The following is a 17872-nucleotide window of genomic DNA, read 5'->3' on the forward strand; positions in this document are numbered from 1 at the left end:
AACACATAAACGGCTATAAATAACATTCAACAACAACCTTCCTGACCACTGCATCTTCTTTTAAGACTTTAAATATGCCACAACAGTTGCATTAGGAGCTTAAATTATAATTGTAACTGGTGGGGGAGTCGCACTCCCCTAAACAAATAAAATTACAATATGTTCAAATATCTGTCAGCTGTTAAAAGCTAAGCTCTATCATTGATCAATATTGAGCAACATTTCTTCTCAAAAATAATTTATTGTGTTGGCATGGCAGCCACTGGCTCACCACCGTGTGTGAGATGATAATGACTCTTGTGTCCTTGTGTCCTCTGTTGTTGTTACATGTTGCTCATTAAAGCTGCTTAGTGTGGGGCCGGGCCACAGCTGTACACGAGTGGCCATATGCAGGATCCTCCTGTCCTCTCTGCTGTTTGACACATAAGCTCTGCTGGTGCCAGATGAGCTCTTGCTGACAGCTGGACGTAGGCTGGTCAATCCTCGCGGGTTCACCTGTCAAGCCCGCGTCTCTCTTTGCCTTCCAGAGAAACGCTGACATTTTCCCAGTGCCACTGTCTCTGCGGCGCCCGTGCTGTCACTCTTTCTCCTCCCCGTCACCTTCACACTGATGCACCGACTCCCATCACAAGTACAGGGTTAATCATGTCGCTGCTTCACGAGGACACTTGTATTTCCAACGTGCGAGATCATCCTAAAATATTCAACCTGTCTCGTCAGCTCTGTTTCACCTCTGGTTTGCTGTATCAGACACGATTCAAAATACATTTCTGCCACAAACTCTTATTGGAAATAATGAAAATGCAGTGGAGTCACAGGAGCAGCACATGTCCACTTTGATTGTTATGGAAGCACCATTCCCTAGATCCATGGCACTCAATCTATGGTACCTTCCTTTGATGGTACTTGGACAAAGTGACAAGGTCCTTGAAATCCTTGAAAGTTTGTGAATTTGGAGAAAAAAAGTCAAAGCCCTTGGCAGTTTTTGAAAATTGCGAAGTGCCTGAATTTTGTACAAGAAAGAAGTTAAGTTGATATTTAGGTAACTGTCTCCCGTGTTTGTTACATTACATCACATGTCATTTAGGAGACACTTCTATTCAAAGCGACTTACAAGGGAATTGAGTACAACCTGCCATGGGTGGAGTTGAACTTGCGACCATGATGTCTTTTGCACACGTGGTACCGGTCTTAGCCACTGAGCTACCCCCACCACCTACTTTTTCATGCCCCGTGTTGCTTGATGTACGTAGACTAGGCCTACGCAGAACAAATGTCGAGTCAAAATGAGTAGCGCTGTTGTGGACACTGGCATGATGTGATACCTGGCAAATGATGTGATACCTGGCAAATGAAAATTCCAAGATCTCTCTCACCAAGAAAAATAACAAAGATTGACTTTGACCAAGATCCCAAGGACAAGTGGACGCCATCATGGACGATGCGGTTCTTACAAGTTGCCCCTCCTATCTTAAGCTGTGTCAACACATTCGATCCTTGAATATTCCTTGAATTTGATGTCATCCATTTTATCTGCTTAATAAAATCAGAACATTTAGATGGTATGTGGTATAAAAAAGTTTGAGAATCCTGATTAAAAGCATTCATTTAAAAAGGCTAAAAGAGCAAGCGTTACATGTTCCCGTACATTTTTTTTTATGTATGACAGATTAATTTGCTATGATGTTGTTTGGCCATTGGAGCGTAATTGCTCAGAGGATTCAGTCAAACAAAGGAAGTCAGTTTGTGTTTGATAAATAGTGGTCGTTGAGCTTTATGGTTTTTTCTATTGACGAAAGTGTTTTCTTTCTTTTCTCCGTTTAATTAAACACAGTTTAAAAACACTTTAACTATCACTGATGAGACACAACATTGCTTAACTTAAGGTCTGTCTTTCCTATTGCATTTAGTCTGTCTGTATCACCAGTGCATTTATATAATATAAATCAAATATTATGTAAAACTGCAGTTTGGCAGCACAAGAATCAACTATTATACTATATGCCACCTTGTATTGGTTAAGACAAATTCATAAATTTTGAATAGGTTTTTTGTGTCTGTCTTGTAAATTTAAGCTAAACTTTAATGTTTGTTAGGGTTTGATGGTCCCATTGCTTCTCTACATGTATCGAGCCACTTGTCATTTTTATCTTCTTGCTGTGAGTTGCAGTTGCGTCTGTTTAATCAGGCAGACGCAATGAAAGAAGTGTTGAGTGCAGTCAGCATCATAGAATAATACAAAATCAATTAAGGCAGCTTTAATAATACTGAAACTGCCGAAGCAGGAAAGCAATCATTTAAGTGACACACCGCACAGTATAGTAAAAGGCTTATTATGTTATATTAAAAAGAAAGAATATTAGTCCGGCACGTTTTGTCGACATGTGCGTGATCTTTCTCATCACATTATATCTGACCATTGGAGCATATTTAATCTGGCAAATCTTGCTGTTTTTCATTTTGTTTCCTTACCTATCCTAATGCCATGATAATTAATCAGTCTAGCATTTTCAGCCTAATTTGAGTAATTGCTCTTCTGCGGGTTTTGTATGTGAACAAACAACACATGGGCATGTCATTTATCAACAAAATCTGCCATGGGTATTAAAGTTCAAATAACAACAGCATGCACATAGCAAATGATGCCAGCATTGTGTTATTAATCACAAAAAGAAGAAGAAAGCAGAGAAAAAATGATGTCATTTACGCAATCTCACATACACCCTAACTTTTACATAAATGTGTATATACATGCATGCATGCAAAAATAAATAAATAAATAAATGCTTTTATACATATAAAGGAACAGAGGAGTTGATCTTCAGCTTCTTGGTAGGAACAATATCCTGGTCCTGCATGTGCTATATTTCAATATCACTGGGAAGCTACATCATCTGATAATATGAGATTTACATCAGGACACATACTCTTCACAACAACCAAATACATGACATTATAGCAAATGAAAATGAAAGCTGTACAGTAGCATAGAAGTTGTTCTGAAATATAGAAACTGTTCTATCGTCTAGAAGCTGTTCAGAAGTCTAGAGGCTATTCAATAGTCCAGAAGCTGATCAATTGTCTATATGCTCTTAAGTTGTGTAGAAGCTGTTCAGTAGTCCAGAAACTGTCCAAGAGTCCAGAAATTGTTCAATAGTCTACAAACTGTTCAATAGTCTTTAACATATCTACACTGTATTGCCAGTTTAAAATAAAATGGTATAAAACACTGAACAATCAAACCGTGAAGGATTAAATTGCAGTCTGTAAGATGTAATAACTGAAAAGTTTCATGTCGTGATTTATTGTTCAGCCTGTGTATTCACCTCTGCATGAGAAAGACTTTAAAGTGACTGAATGAAATGAAATCTTGCTACAGATTTGCTTTATGATGATTATTTGTGCACTTTTGAGATCATACATCTTTTTCCCCCTTTGTATCTCATATCTGTGTTGGTTTATTTAATCTGCCAGGAGGCTTTGTTTACAAATGCTTCAAAGTAATTGAGAGTTTTCATAATTCATACTTGGCCCGAAATTCTTTAAATAACAAATCCATCTGGGAATGAGGAAAGACTGATGTAACAGAAATGATGTGAACACTCACTTCACTGAGTTACCGAGTGTCAGATGAAGTGTTCCTACAGCTCGGCTTCGATTTCTCGGCGTGGAGCCATGGTGTTAATGCTAATGGTATGCTGTATCAGTAGGGACAGTAAAGGTGATGGCTAGCCTGAGTGGACTTCTGTCCCGTATAAAAACCTATCTCCAGATGGGCTGAGGAAGATTTAGTGGAGAGTGAAGGGGTCTTTTAAATGAGTGAGTGCCTGAAATGTGGAGACACATCTCCCCGCCCAACCATTTGGACTGGAATGGCAGTGAGGTTAGCGTCAAGGTCCTGTCCATTTGGAAGACTGACAGCACAATCAGAGACGTCTTAATCACATCTGGTTGTCTCGTTAATCAAAGGAAGTACTATTGTTGGATGTTGTCCCTCTGTCCATCGATGGGCCAGTACATTTCTGCTAATAATTTGGCTAACCTTCACAGAAAGTTCTTTCAGTGGACACATCAGGGAAGACTTGTAGGCGATATCTATTGTTGTTGATAAGAATCATAAGGCGATGTTTTTAAAGTGCTGGTGAATATGTGGTTTTAAATTTTAGATTCAATGACCTTGGATGCACAACTACATTTGTAACATTAGATTTTTAATCTCGTTTTGGAGGATTTATTTCTCTATTGTTACATTACACACAGATTGTAACTCCACTGTTCACCTCCATTTTCCAACCACGTCAGAAAACTTCAGTGACCTTCACATTTGAGAAAGCAGGTCATTCTTCATTTGTGTAGCAAGCTTCAAAATGCTAACTGCACAGTGTGCTTGTTTGTCCGTGTCGCTGCTGTAGAAGAATGGCAGCATCAGAATTGGATTTGTTGCCAGCGAAAGCTTTAGTAATGCCAGGAATTTGTGATTGTGATTGTGATTTGGGAATTTGGCTGCTGTATAAACATGGCAACGCAAGATGTCTGCCTTTAAGCAACGCCTTTGCCTAAAGTGAAAATAAAAGGTTTATACTAAGGCTGCAAAAAGTGAATAATTTTCGTTTTAAATGCTTTATACACTGAAACAAACGTACCTATATATAATATACACTGTATTACACTGTAATATACAGTATGCAGTTTCTCACAGGACCTTTATTGTGAGAATGACACAAATCATTTCAAGGTGGGGTGGGTCAGAATATCAATGTTGTCGTCCTTCCTCATGCAATACAAGAATCGAGACACAAGGGTAAATATTGATATATTATTGAAAAAGTTAAGGGGCTCTTAAGTCAACAGTCCCTGACTGGCGTTGCTACTTCATGTCTCCTCATGGCGGTGCTGCTCAAATGAATGATTAAGGAGTTTTATGTATTTTGTCCTCGCTGTATGATTGTCTTGCAATATATTTATTATCACAGAATCGTTGTATCGCATTGTATTGGGAAGTATTCCGTGATTCCCACCTGGATTTCAAGGATTTTGTACTTTTTACTTACTGTATTGTTTGACTTAATCACTTCTAGTCTTGTTGACAACTCAAAGCTGATTTACACTACAGTTTTGCCATTGAGGCACAGCCGTCAGGTGCGATGTGGGGTTAAGTGTCTTGTCCAAGGATACATTGGACAAGACATGTAGACTAGCGGAGCCAGGAATTAAACCCACAACCTTTGAGTTGAAAGACGTACCACTGAGCTACCGTCACCCCCAATGCTGTCCAAGTGGAGTTAACTTCTGTGGCATTAAACACCAAAAAAAAAACAGTCTTGGCACTGACCAGTTAGCTGTGATTTGCTGGCACCATGAGTATCTTTCCACTTGGTCACAGTGAACTCATTTCCACCAGGTTTCATTAATCTCTCTAACTGCTGTGACCTCTTGACCCTGGACAAGACCACAGTTTCTGAACACCTGTCCACTTCCATAGCTGACTACACAGAGAACCCCTCCTGAATGTTTGCTGATGGAGTAATTCAATCATTGCAGTTAATAGAAAGAAAGATGTGAACGTGAGGCTTGGATGGCACCAGAACATAAATTCTTAATACAAAATTGATCCACAGTATCAATCATCGCCGATCAATACATTGCGGCGCGACAATGGTCTTTAGGTTTGGATGTGTATTTTATTCTGCTCCCTCTGTCTTGCTCACACTCTCCTTTGGCACATAGCCTTGGTATTATGTTGTAGGACAAAGGTTGTTTGCAACTGGTGGAAACGTGTTGACATCTTTGTACAGTAGGAGGTTCAGGTTCAGCTGGGGACAAACATGGCCCTGTGTCATGGTGCGCTCCGGCTCGCAGCTCGCCACGACCAGGTGACAAGCAATTTATCTCCGAAACTTTCATATTCAGCCTCGTATCATGCAGTTCGCTTGATAAATGCACTGCAGCCAACTTTGTGTCACATAGTTTCCTAGTATGAATAGGATTTATGGACTAGGTCAGTCAGGAGTTATTTCTTTTTGGAATCAACTTTTTTTTTTTTTGCACATTTAGGCTTTTTAGATGCCTTGACTTTACACAAACTGCACAACTAGATGCACATATTTATCACCGTTGACTGATTTTATTCATTTGCATTGTCATATTTAATTCTTTAGTCTATCTATAGCTTGGTTAAGTCCTTGTATAGACCTTATTGTGATATTTCATATTTGACTCCAGCATTATTTAGTTTAATATTTTTGCTAAAATCAAATGGAACAAACCAGGCAGAATAAGATTAATTGACTAAGAAAACATACAACTCAAGTAAGGAATTTTCTCTGGGTTCATTTCTGTTTTGTAAGGTTGAGCAGAGGTGAAGGGAAAATTGATACAGTGAAATATTGTGATATTTTGCTGATATTATAGTGCTATAAATATAGATTTCTTTTTAACTGATGTTACAAATAAGCATTAAACTTTTTTTAGGATTAGCATAACAAAGAACTCTCAGAAGAGCTGTGAGTATATCACAATATATAATTTTGCAAATATTCAGCAATATCATGATAATATTGTATTGTGGTGTCTTTTGATGATTCCCACCCCTAGTCATGTAACACATGACACATTATGTCAAAATGAACACAAAACATTTTTTTTCTTCTGCCTTCTCCATAGCTATATTTAATTCTATTTGAATTAGAACTGTTAATGTCTTTTTGGCATTATTATTGCAGCATTTCATCTTTCTCTTTTTATATACAATATTTTAATAGTAAGGTAACTAAAACTATGAGGCTCTATCACAACATTTTCCCAGATTTTTCTATCTGATCTGGTTTTATCAATCTTCTTTCTCCATCTAAACAAAAGACTTTAAAAACATATCTACAACAAAACAACAATGACGATGCAAAAAAAAATCCTCCGCCACCCCCCACCTTCCGCACTTGCTTTGCAGGTGAGTTTCAACCCTCTCTGTGCAACCTTCAGGTGGGACTCACATAAAAGCTGACTAACTGTCAGTCCTGTCAGCACAGTGTGAGAGGTGGACGGGGCATGTCATCCACAGCAAAATTTAAAATGTGTTTTGAGGCCCACAAGCCGAGTGGCTGCCACTCTTTGTCATCTCCAGGCAGATTTAATGTGCGACATTACTCCCAAGAGCAACGGGCCCACCTCAGCACAGCAAAGAATGCAGCTCTCTCTCTCTCACACTCTCTCCTTCTCTTTGTGTATTATGAAGGGACCCAGGTGTGTGTGTATGTGTGTGCACCTTAGAGGTCAATAATTTGACCTTTTAGCTTCATGTTGAAGGCATCTGAATATGAATGATTTACTCTAGGTCACAGTAAGCTCTTGTATTGGTACTCCTATACTCCAACTCTTTTTTTAAATAAGTTATAGATTAGATGTAGAAAAAAGCCTATATTGTCAAGACAAAATTGGTGCAATAAAAAGATTCTAACACAGGAAATGATATCAGATAAACATGCAACATACAAATAAAGTATGAGACTAATACTAATATTGAAAATACAGTTTTGTGCACTAGCTATGTGTCAAGTATCATTTAATAAATACTGTCATTTTTGCTAATTTAGCGATGGAGATTACGTTGGATGGACTTTTGTGGCTTATTGTGGATTATTTAGCACCTAAGGTATTTATTCTTTAAAGTGATGCTAACAGCATCTTGGGAAAAGCCGCTACACATGTAATTACAGTGAGTGTACGCGTCAGTTGAGCTTCTATGAGTTCCCAGAGATGAGAGGCTGCATCTGAGGATGCTGGAGTTCAGCTCACAGCAGGAGGAGAAACATTAGTTTTGCTTATGGAGTCAAACATCACTGCCTCATGTTTAGAGATTGTCTTTGTTTCATGTGCTTAGTAACTATGTTTTTACATACAGTACAGTGCTTTTATACAAAAATTGGCAAAGAGTGTCTAAACTTTTGAGCACTGTCAAATTTAGGGCAGCAACAACTGATCTTTCACCGTCTTAAAATATAAACATTTTCATAAACTGAATAGTTTGTTTGTGGACAATATAACATCTTAACATAATTATTTTGAGGTTTTGGAAATGCCAATCAACATTTTATAGACAAACAATAACTGACTTGGAGACTTGATAATTAATAATATTATTTAACAATAACAATAGCAATAAACAAAACACGGGCACTGTTTGTCCAGTGGCCTCTGATGCCCATCGCAAGTCAGGCCGTGTGCCGCCTGTCGGGTAAACAAGATTCAGTGGTACATTATGGATATAAAACATAAACACTTGACTGGTTTTTATTAGTCAAACTCCAAATAAATCTCAAAGCACTGTGTTAAAGGCAGATACATTTACAATATGCCCCCCGTATGTGTGAATAAGTGAATTGCTGTAAGCTACATTTTGTTCTCCATATGAAAAGCCATCCTATTTTCTGGAAAACGGCAAAAGAGTGCAGGAGGAAATGAATGTCATTAAGAAATGCCCGATTTCAGTCTGAGTGCCTCTCCTCCCCTGCTGTTATTTCTGCGTAGTCATATTTTGAACCAGATGCAGGGGGTAAATTTCATATCGACTGCCTTATTATGCTCATTCAATTTGCAGTGATCAGAAGTGTAGCTGAAATGGAAGGAAAGGCTGTAGGCTTGGGTGACTGTATGGAGGCTGGGTTGGCAGCTCCAATAAAGCCTGAGGGGGGTTCAAGTCTACCTGTGTCTGCGAGATGATGTGATTGTTGCTGATGATATGGGATAATGGATGTGTATAGCTTTCAGTCTGCCAGCAGTCTATCCTCCACTCCTCCGCCTGTAGCTCAGGATCTTGTTTAGTAAATACGTCCACAAAGTTAGTCTGCTTCTCACTCCATCCATCTGGATAAACAGCATTCCCACAATGCTTTGGGTGTGTGTGTTTTATAATGAGAGTTTCCTTTGCTGATCCCTGACCACCTTTTGGCATTTCTGCCACAGTTATTTTGTGTTTTATAATAAATAACCTCAGTTGAGTTAGTTTATATTCTTGGCGCAAACAAGCCTGTGGACTGTATACAGCTGGTGATCAATTGGCCGACAGTCGAGCAGTTTGCAAATGTACAGTATTCAAATGAATGGTACTGTGCAACAGCCTGAAGCTGAACTGGGACAATGATTTATGTCCAGTGGCACATTGACTTCAGATGCGCACAGCCCATTTCTCACCTTTCCATAATAACATTACCTGTTCTTTTCTGCTTGATGCACCAGTATTTGACAGAATATGTGCCAGGTTGGTCAGAAACTGGATGATGGAGGGTAAGTACAGTGGTAAGTCAAGTGCTTACAAATCAAAGTAATTATTGATTGATTTATTAGAAATGGTTTAGATATCACAACCTTGAGTATCTACTGATGCTTATCAGTCAAATACAAAATGAAGTCCCATTTGTTTTGCTTGTTTCCCTGTCTTTTGTCTTAAAATAATCGTGCTGGAGTTAGAAGTGGGAGTGACATCTCACCCCCAGGTTGATTGCGTTCCAGTTGACAAGTCAGAAAAAAACATGATGTTAGCAACACCGGTCGATAACAACGCTCTGCACAGTATTTTGTGCACAAATTAACAGCATAGCAACATACAGTATTCAAGGATACAAATTGAACAGTGCAACTTATGTAGGAGCCATCTAATTTTTATTTGTGAGATTTTCCCCCAACCTACCTGATGCTGACACCAGCCTGGGGTCATGCGGGAAAACTGTTTCCTACTGTGCTCGGTTTTAAGTTTTGTTTTGATTTGTTTAATTGGAAAAATAAGCAGACGTCGGATGAAAATAAATCACTGATATCATCTCAGACATTAAGGAAGAATCTGGTCGGGATTTATAACTGAGTGCACGTAAAAGCAATACCTGCCAGCAAACAATCAGCAGCCAGTAGCGCCACAGTACAGGACTGAGTCGCTACAACGTCAACGCTGTATTGAGCAATAATGGGCTTTACACTAAAACATTTGCACAAATTTAAATGATCAGCAACCTACACTTGGGTTTGAAGCTGTACAATATACAAGGGTAAATCATGTTGTGCTTACTTTCACATGATTTCCATGTCTTTTCAGGTTTTTAGGACCTCATTCAAGTTCAATGTGGTGCTTGTGAAGATGTTATTATTATCAAGATTCATAGTGTTATCAGGCAGCCAAATGTGACAAATGTCACAATCACATTTGATCAGCTTTAGGCGATGAAAATTTGTAAATCTCATTAGATCTCAATCTAGACTTCTGTCTCTATCAATCTGCTCCTCTAATATTACCCTGCCGCCGAAGCTGAGAATGGAAAGGTATAATTAAAGGGTTATCAGATTTTATCATTAGTAATGTCATATTTAATTTATAATGGTGAGTTTGGCTTTGCCCGGTCCATCACTTCTCAATATTGTTCCTATTAGGTTTGAATTTTAATAACATGGCCTCTTTATTTAACCTTATTTTCACCATTTCTCCTCTACTTTCTCATTTTCAGCTTGGCTATTACAGCTATGCTGCTGTAGATCTGGTAAAGCTGAGCAGAAAAACTGTATACAGTTTAAACCTATAATTTCCTGGAATAATCAATCACCTCAAAACCAATATTCAACCATGGAATGAACAGCATCATTATATCAGCTCGTCATGGCATATTTTTGAATTGACCCATTATTAGTTGAATTGTAGAGAGCAGATATAAACACAACGTTAGTGAAACAGTTTGACATGACATGTTACATCGCCTACTCAAACCACTGTTCTTAAATGGCCACACCGCCTGTTTCAACACCAATGCAGTTACCATTGTGTCTTGTGACAACTGGAAATTCACAGACATCTGCAGGCAGTGTCCAGGCGCCTAATATGCCACATTTAACCATACTGTATAATTTACAAAACTAAAATGCTGTGCTATTGAATTAGGCCTGAAACTAGACTATTACTGGACTATTAACCACACAAGAAAAGTTTACTGACACTGTAAATCAAGTGATAAGTAGGCTTTCCTATAGATGTCCATTTTAAATGGTGTGCTTACTAACAGTGGTGTTGCCCCTTCGTTCAGACTTGCAAACCAGAAGATAACGTAACGTCCACTTTTGACATTCCTAACTCATCGCAAGGTTTTGATGGTGGCTTTCTTCCCACTGCATCGTTTCGTTTTCGCAGTTTCATTTAGTGACAGTTCTTATTTAGATTGTGCATAAGGCTGGACGATGTGGCCAAAGAAAAGTCATAATAAATCATAATAAGAACTGCAAATCAGTCTGTGAATAACTGTTGTCTTAAATATCATATATCAACAAATGCATGTTACTGTTACTGTTATATATTATGACCGTAACAAAAATACCATTTATCAACTGAGGGTGGAGCAAATCAAAAAACCACTTAATTGGGGTTTTAAAATTCTTTATGGACATGGAGCAACTAACACTTGTCAAACCGTTAATAGCAATTATGTTAAGTCTTAAAGTGTGTTTACACAATCTTTCAGTACACGTTGAACCTATGTTATATTGCTATCGTTGAAAAATATATCAGGATGTGTTGTGTTTTTTGTGTTTGTGTTGTTGTTGTTGTTGATCACCTCTTTTTTCTAAATCAATACCACTCTCAGTCTATAAAGACTGTCCCAGGCACTGTCTCTTTAATGTCTGTCCACTTCATATTAATGCCCTATCTTGTGTAATATTCCTGTCAATTACTCAAATGTATGATCTCATTAATAATGTTACACTGTTGCCAGTGGCTTGTTGTTGTTTGTTGCAATAGGGGACAAGGGATTGATGAGCAGGTGGAGCAGAGCTTCAGGCTGGAGCCACGCTGCCTCCAGAATACCTTATACTGTAAGCGCCACACTGTTGCTTTTTTTAGCACCTACTTTCCAGTTTGCAATGCTCTATTAGACAAAATGTCTATCTGCCAATATATTCAGAATGCAGTATGGAGGTTATTAACATGCCCTTGGCAAAAAGGGGTTTGGCTCTGTGGGGCAAGCATGTCCATAAATCGCAGCGGAGGCAGTTTTATTACAGGTTGTAAATAGAAGCCTCTGCCATATTTTATGACAGCCATCACTAACTCATTCTGATTCTTATTACCGCTCTGTTCTTTGACTTGGGAACCATTCACAGACACATTCCCTGCTCAAGTTTACACGGTGTATACAAAGGATTGATTGTGAAAGATTTTGTCGTCGTCCCCCCCCCGCGCTGTAATTGCATTTGTTGCCACGATTGTGACTCAAGTTGCCATGTTCATGTTCGCTATAACGAGTGCGGCCATTTTCTGAGTGGCCACATGTGAAAATGACATGCCAGTAATTTACCAACAACGTGATTGAAGGAGAATAACATAAATGTCTGATTAGGTAACAATAGTATGCTTGTTACGTTGAGCACATACAGTATTTGCAGACCTGGATGCTCACTGATAACATGGCTGCCAGCAAGGATTTTTAGCCACTTAAAAAACAGCTCACCTTATAAAATCTACAGTATACCTCACCATTAGACAGCCATTTCTGGCTTGAAGCTACATTTTTGCAAACCGCTCATTTTCTTTCACCAAAGTCCTTGAAGAAAATCATTGTTTTCAGCTCCCGGGCAAACAGGAACATGTGGTCTATTTCTGCCACATGTGTGTCACAAAGGTAAATCAGAACAAAGGATTTCAAACACAGAAGTTGCAAAATAACACATTTGAATTTAGTGACAAAGGCAGCTGTGGTTTAACAACTCCTGTGTGCTGTGATGTAAGAATCACTGATTTTCTCCATGGGCTTTGGTGCAACAAAGTGGCGGCAAGTGTCCGGTGTCCCAGGCTGGTTCGCACAAATGGTTTGGGGATCGCTTGTTGAAGTCAGTATTGATTAAACGTCATTACTTGATCCAACCACACCTAAAAAACCTGAACTATCACTTTAACAGATAACAGTAGAGGACAAATTGAACATAATATTCCATATTATATTCCATATACTATATAAACAGGCAGTAATTATGTATGTTATTTTGTAATTAAAGAGTGGCATTGTCCTCAGTCAGACTGTAGTGAGTTTCTTAATGGATATTGCTTTATAGCCTCCAGTAATTAGCAGTTTTCACGGTGATCATTTGTCTGACAGAGGAGTCGGGCACAGTACACTGATGTTTACTCAGAATTTTCCACAAGCATTGCACTTTTATAGTCTAGCTTGTTTACTCATTTGAATTGGCTGACGGAGCCATAATCGGCTTATGATCTTTAACATTTGTTTGCCCGGAGCCATACTGAGAGTGGTGCTCTATTCAAACATAGTGCTTTGTTGTCCATAATATTTAAATACTGAGTGAAATTTAAAACAAAAATACAAACAAAGAACCTGGCATGGATGTCCTAGTTTTGATGTTTTAGCTTTGTCAGTAGTGCTGTTTTAAAAAGGTAAGGAAATTGACTGTGAACAAAAGAATGCTTCCACCACTGATTATCAGATTGAAGGTCGCTCAGCTCCGATTCTGCTAAATTCTAATTAGAATGTTGCTCATTACCCAGAGAGAGAAGCAAAGGCAGGAGAAAATAACACTTTCAGTGACACACAACAGTCGTTTCAAGAGAGACAAACAACCAAATCTATTCCATTATGACATCCAAACTACCCTCCTGTCCTGTGCTGGGACACACATGGGCGGAGTGAATGGGGATGGATGGTTGGATTAGGAATGCCGGGAGCATGTAGATTATCCAGTATCTGGGCAGGCAGATGTGCAGAGGAGAAAACGACTGCACAAAGAGCCAGATCTCCATCAGGGGATCAATTCATGCTGCTCGCTCTGTCACTCCCTGTAAAAAAGCAAATTTCATGGTGTCTTTTCAAGAAGCTAGTGTCGGACAAACATCAAGAAGACGGTTCGTCTGTCTCACTCCCCAGTCCACACATTTCCCATCTTCTCATCAACTCCTCTGAATCCACCCTCACTCTCTCTGTGTGCCTTTTGTGGTGCTGCAGCTAAACATGCAGTCATTCACACAGAGAGTTTACACCTAAGACACACGAAAGCACGCACATGTGCTGTAGCCTATATTTGCTGAGTATGGTGAATGCCTTTCTGTAAATTTTTTAAGAGGTTTAGCCAGGGAGAGTTGGAATGAGCACTGCTGTTGGCTGCGTTTCTCAGCCTGGGGCCCCTCGTCTCTCTCTCTCTTTCTCTTTCCCCCATTTCACCCAGTAGAGCTTCAGCCTTATCGCTGTCCTGCACCCCATCACTGCTGAGGCTGGGCTCCTCTCCTGCTTGACCACATTTACCCATGGGGCTCTTGTCTGTGGGTGATAAGCTGTCTGACTTACCAGTAGGGTGTAGTTGTCTCCGCGTCCCCTCCACTTCACTCCACTCTACTTCATCCTCAACAGTGTGGACTGTTTTGGTGATGGACTAAACCCACTCAAGAACACTTCACTGCATTTGTCTCTGCTTAAACTATCACACACTGCACAGGTTCCTCCATCCCTGTTGTTCCCTCCCCTTCTTCTATAGGCTGGATACAACAATGGTCGTTTGAGGTATCAGTTAGCCACCAGGGGGCCACTATGCCGGCTGCAAAAAGTCCATGGCAAAATTAGCTTCTACTTCTCATTTGACCTTTAACGTCATTAAATACTCGCTTCCCTGAAGAGTTAATGGTCTCACTCGCTAGTTTCAGCTCTCCTTCAATAGTAAATGATTCCAGTTTTGCAAACTCTGTTGCTGTCAATATTGACTGATTTGAAAATATTTTTTGTCATTACATTTTTTTGGCCATATTTTCCAACCTTACACACACACTCTAAATTAAGGCTGAAGTGGTGACTACGGAAATGAAGAACCAGAGTAGGAGCAAATCCTCTGCAGTGGACAGCAAGCCACCGTCACAACCCATGGACCATATATCAAAAGTGGAAGTATTCTTCCAATTTGCAGTGCGAGTCTAATAGAGTCTAGTTAGTAAATTTGTTGACTCGCCACCAGGAGTTGATACTGCTATTCTCAAGAATATGTTGGGGATTGAAGAACAATGAAGAAGGTCCTGAAGGAATTCAATTACAGGTGTTAGTTTGGTACCAATTTAACCATGACATTTTTGGCACCTTTCCCTTGGGGTACCAGAGTAAAATGGTACGGTATGGGTGGAGCTGATTGAGTGACAGAAAGACTAGTGTTTCTTCAATGCCCACAGTCTATTCTCATGCTACACCCCACCTACGTAACGCAAGCCTTGCCCCAAGGCTTTACCATTCCAAACCATACCAAACCATACCAAGCCGTACCATGATGGAAACACTTGGCATACTTGGCCAAGGAGAACAGAGGCAACGTCAAGACAGGCATGTACACAGCCTGACGCCACCTCCAATTCTGAAGTTCACTCCTCAAGATTACAATCATCGGTCTAATGAGCTTTAACATATTTCATTAGAATCAGGAAGATACAAACTCTCGCTGGAATAATCTGCTCCGTCCTTATCTATGTTTTGAGTTGCACCAGGATCTGCTTGGCTTCTTATTGGCAAGGAATGAACACAATAGCTATCAAGGCAACCTTGAGAATAGCTCAGTCTGTACAATAACATGTTCTCCTAGCAATGGCTCTATATGTGTTTAATAAATTATATTTAATAAGGCTAACTAGACTGACTTGAATTTTCCTCACAATCACTGGATTTACACCATCAAGGAACATTTTTCCTGAGGATTTAATGATCTCAACCGCTAGTTTTAGGTCCGCTTCAAAAAGACGATAAAACACAGCACATAGGAATGGAAACCTGGTTGCCTGGTTTACTGCCTGGTTGCAGGTGATGTCACGGCGTCGGACAAATCACGAACGGGGGCTTCACAATGGGAGTTTGTTTGACTTTTTTATTTGTACGACTGTATTAAAGAGGCAGAGAGTGTTTCTAAAAGGAACAGCTTTGAATGTTTGGTGTAATGGGCTCATCTAGAGACCACAGCCACAGACGCTGAATGCTAATTCCAGCTACACTTCACCACATTTTTGCCTGCGTGAACTAATTTTACACAAGAGGCAGCAGAGCATCAAAGTCTGTCGCTTTCCTCTACTGATGACACTGGCGCAGAGTTTGTTTTTGGAACATCTGTGCAATTTTTCTGTTTTTGACGTTTGTTTTCAGACCCCCCCTCCCTTCTTCTTATGAAAAGGAAAATGATGTCTGTTGAGATTAGCCTTGGATTTATCAACACGACTTACTGTGTCTTTTTTGATGCAGTGGCGTGAACTCAGCGGACGTTTTACCTGTGAAGTTGTAAAAGGTAGTGGCAACAATGCACCTGCCATTACAGCCGTGATTGTCATTTTCAAGGTTCTTGCTCTGCTATTATGGTTTGTCAAGGAGCACAGCCATGTGATACAGGCTGTAACTAGCTTGTCACTGCAGACCACTTACTGTTTAGCACAAGCTGTACCAGATGCTTCATGTGTTCTCTACGTCTTACTCCACTAGTCGCTTGCATAAGCTACTCTGTGCTCGGCCTTGTGAGCGTCATTTAAATTTAGAGCCCGAGGTACCTCACTGGGCTCTTTATATGCAAATAGAATAATCTTTGGGTATTATTGTATAACCAAAAAAAGCTCCAGGTTACTGATTAAAAACTTCTATTTAGAAAGTGTAGTCATGCAGAGAGAGAGAGATGTTTTAATGTTTAAATGTAACTTGTCTGGTGCAGATTGTAATTTTATAACTCAATTAACAAGGGTCTGTCATACTTTAGAATTATGCACTTCGGTTGTTTTTCTGTGCATAATAGCCCAGAGAGAGGCAAACATTGTGCTTGTTTATCTGTCATCGCAAATGTGTGTTTTTCCAACGTGTGCTCCTGCTGGTGTCTGAGAGAATATACACATCTCGCTTCCCCGTGTGAAGGGGGGCTTAATTATAGTTCCCGGTGTTGTTACAGGTTGTTAAGAAGAGAAACCGAGATGGCGTGAAGGAATAGGAGAATGAGGCGACAGTGGGGAGTTAGAGCAGGTAGGAAATGAGTGAAAGTGTGGATTCAGAATATTAATTTGCGCTGTGTGTAAAAAATTATGGACTAGATCATGGTTTTTCCTCAGAAGGTGTAATTAGGACATTAAGCCATGGTGAGTGTACCAGACGGCCTGCTCATACTCCCCACTTGTGAGGTACTCATTTTATGAACTTGCGAGCATAACGACCTTGGAGCTTTGTCAGAGAAATGTGGCTGATAAACAGTGCGTTTCACATGAAAAAAAACCACAGCCTCTGGCAATAATCAGGGCGTCTAAAATAGATATTTCTGAATTATTCATATGTTGTTTAGCATTAGCATGTTTATATGTTCGCAATGACCAATAACAGGGTTGTTATTGTTTGGGTTACAACTAATGATTATTTTCGTAATCGATTCACGTGTTGATAATTTTCTTCATTACTCAATTAGTTTTTCGGTCCATAAAATGTCAGAAAATTATAGAAAATGTCCTTGTGAACTTAATTCATAATTTAAGTTATACAATTTAAACCGATGAATTGACTGTGAAACCACTTTATTCTTAATTTAGTGGTTACACTTTACATAACAGCAGAGTATCAGCATTGTATTAGTATGATAATCATTTTTAATATTATGATAATACTGCTATTTCCAGTTTGGTTATATAAATATAATAGTATGGTAATAAGGAGATAGCATGATATTTCCAGAGTAATATCCAGGCAAAAGCTTGGTATTGAGAAATACGACAGGCTGCCACACACGTTCCATTGTGATTACCAAACTTTTGGTACAGAAATAAGATGAAATTACATCTATATTAAAATATGACTTCCCTATTCCCTATTCCCTTGCTATATATTGCTATATCTTTACTATATGGTAATGT

The sequence above is a fragment of the Solea senegalensis genome, linkage group LG8 (genome assembly GCF_019176455.1).
Source record: "Solea senegalensis isolate Sse05_10M linkage group LG8, IFAPA_SoseM_1, whole genome shotgun sequence".
Classification (NCBI taxonomy): Eukaryota; Metazoa; Chordata; class Actinopteri; order Pleuronectiformes; family Soleidae; genus Solea; species Solea senegalensis.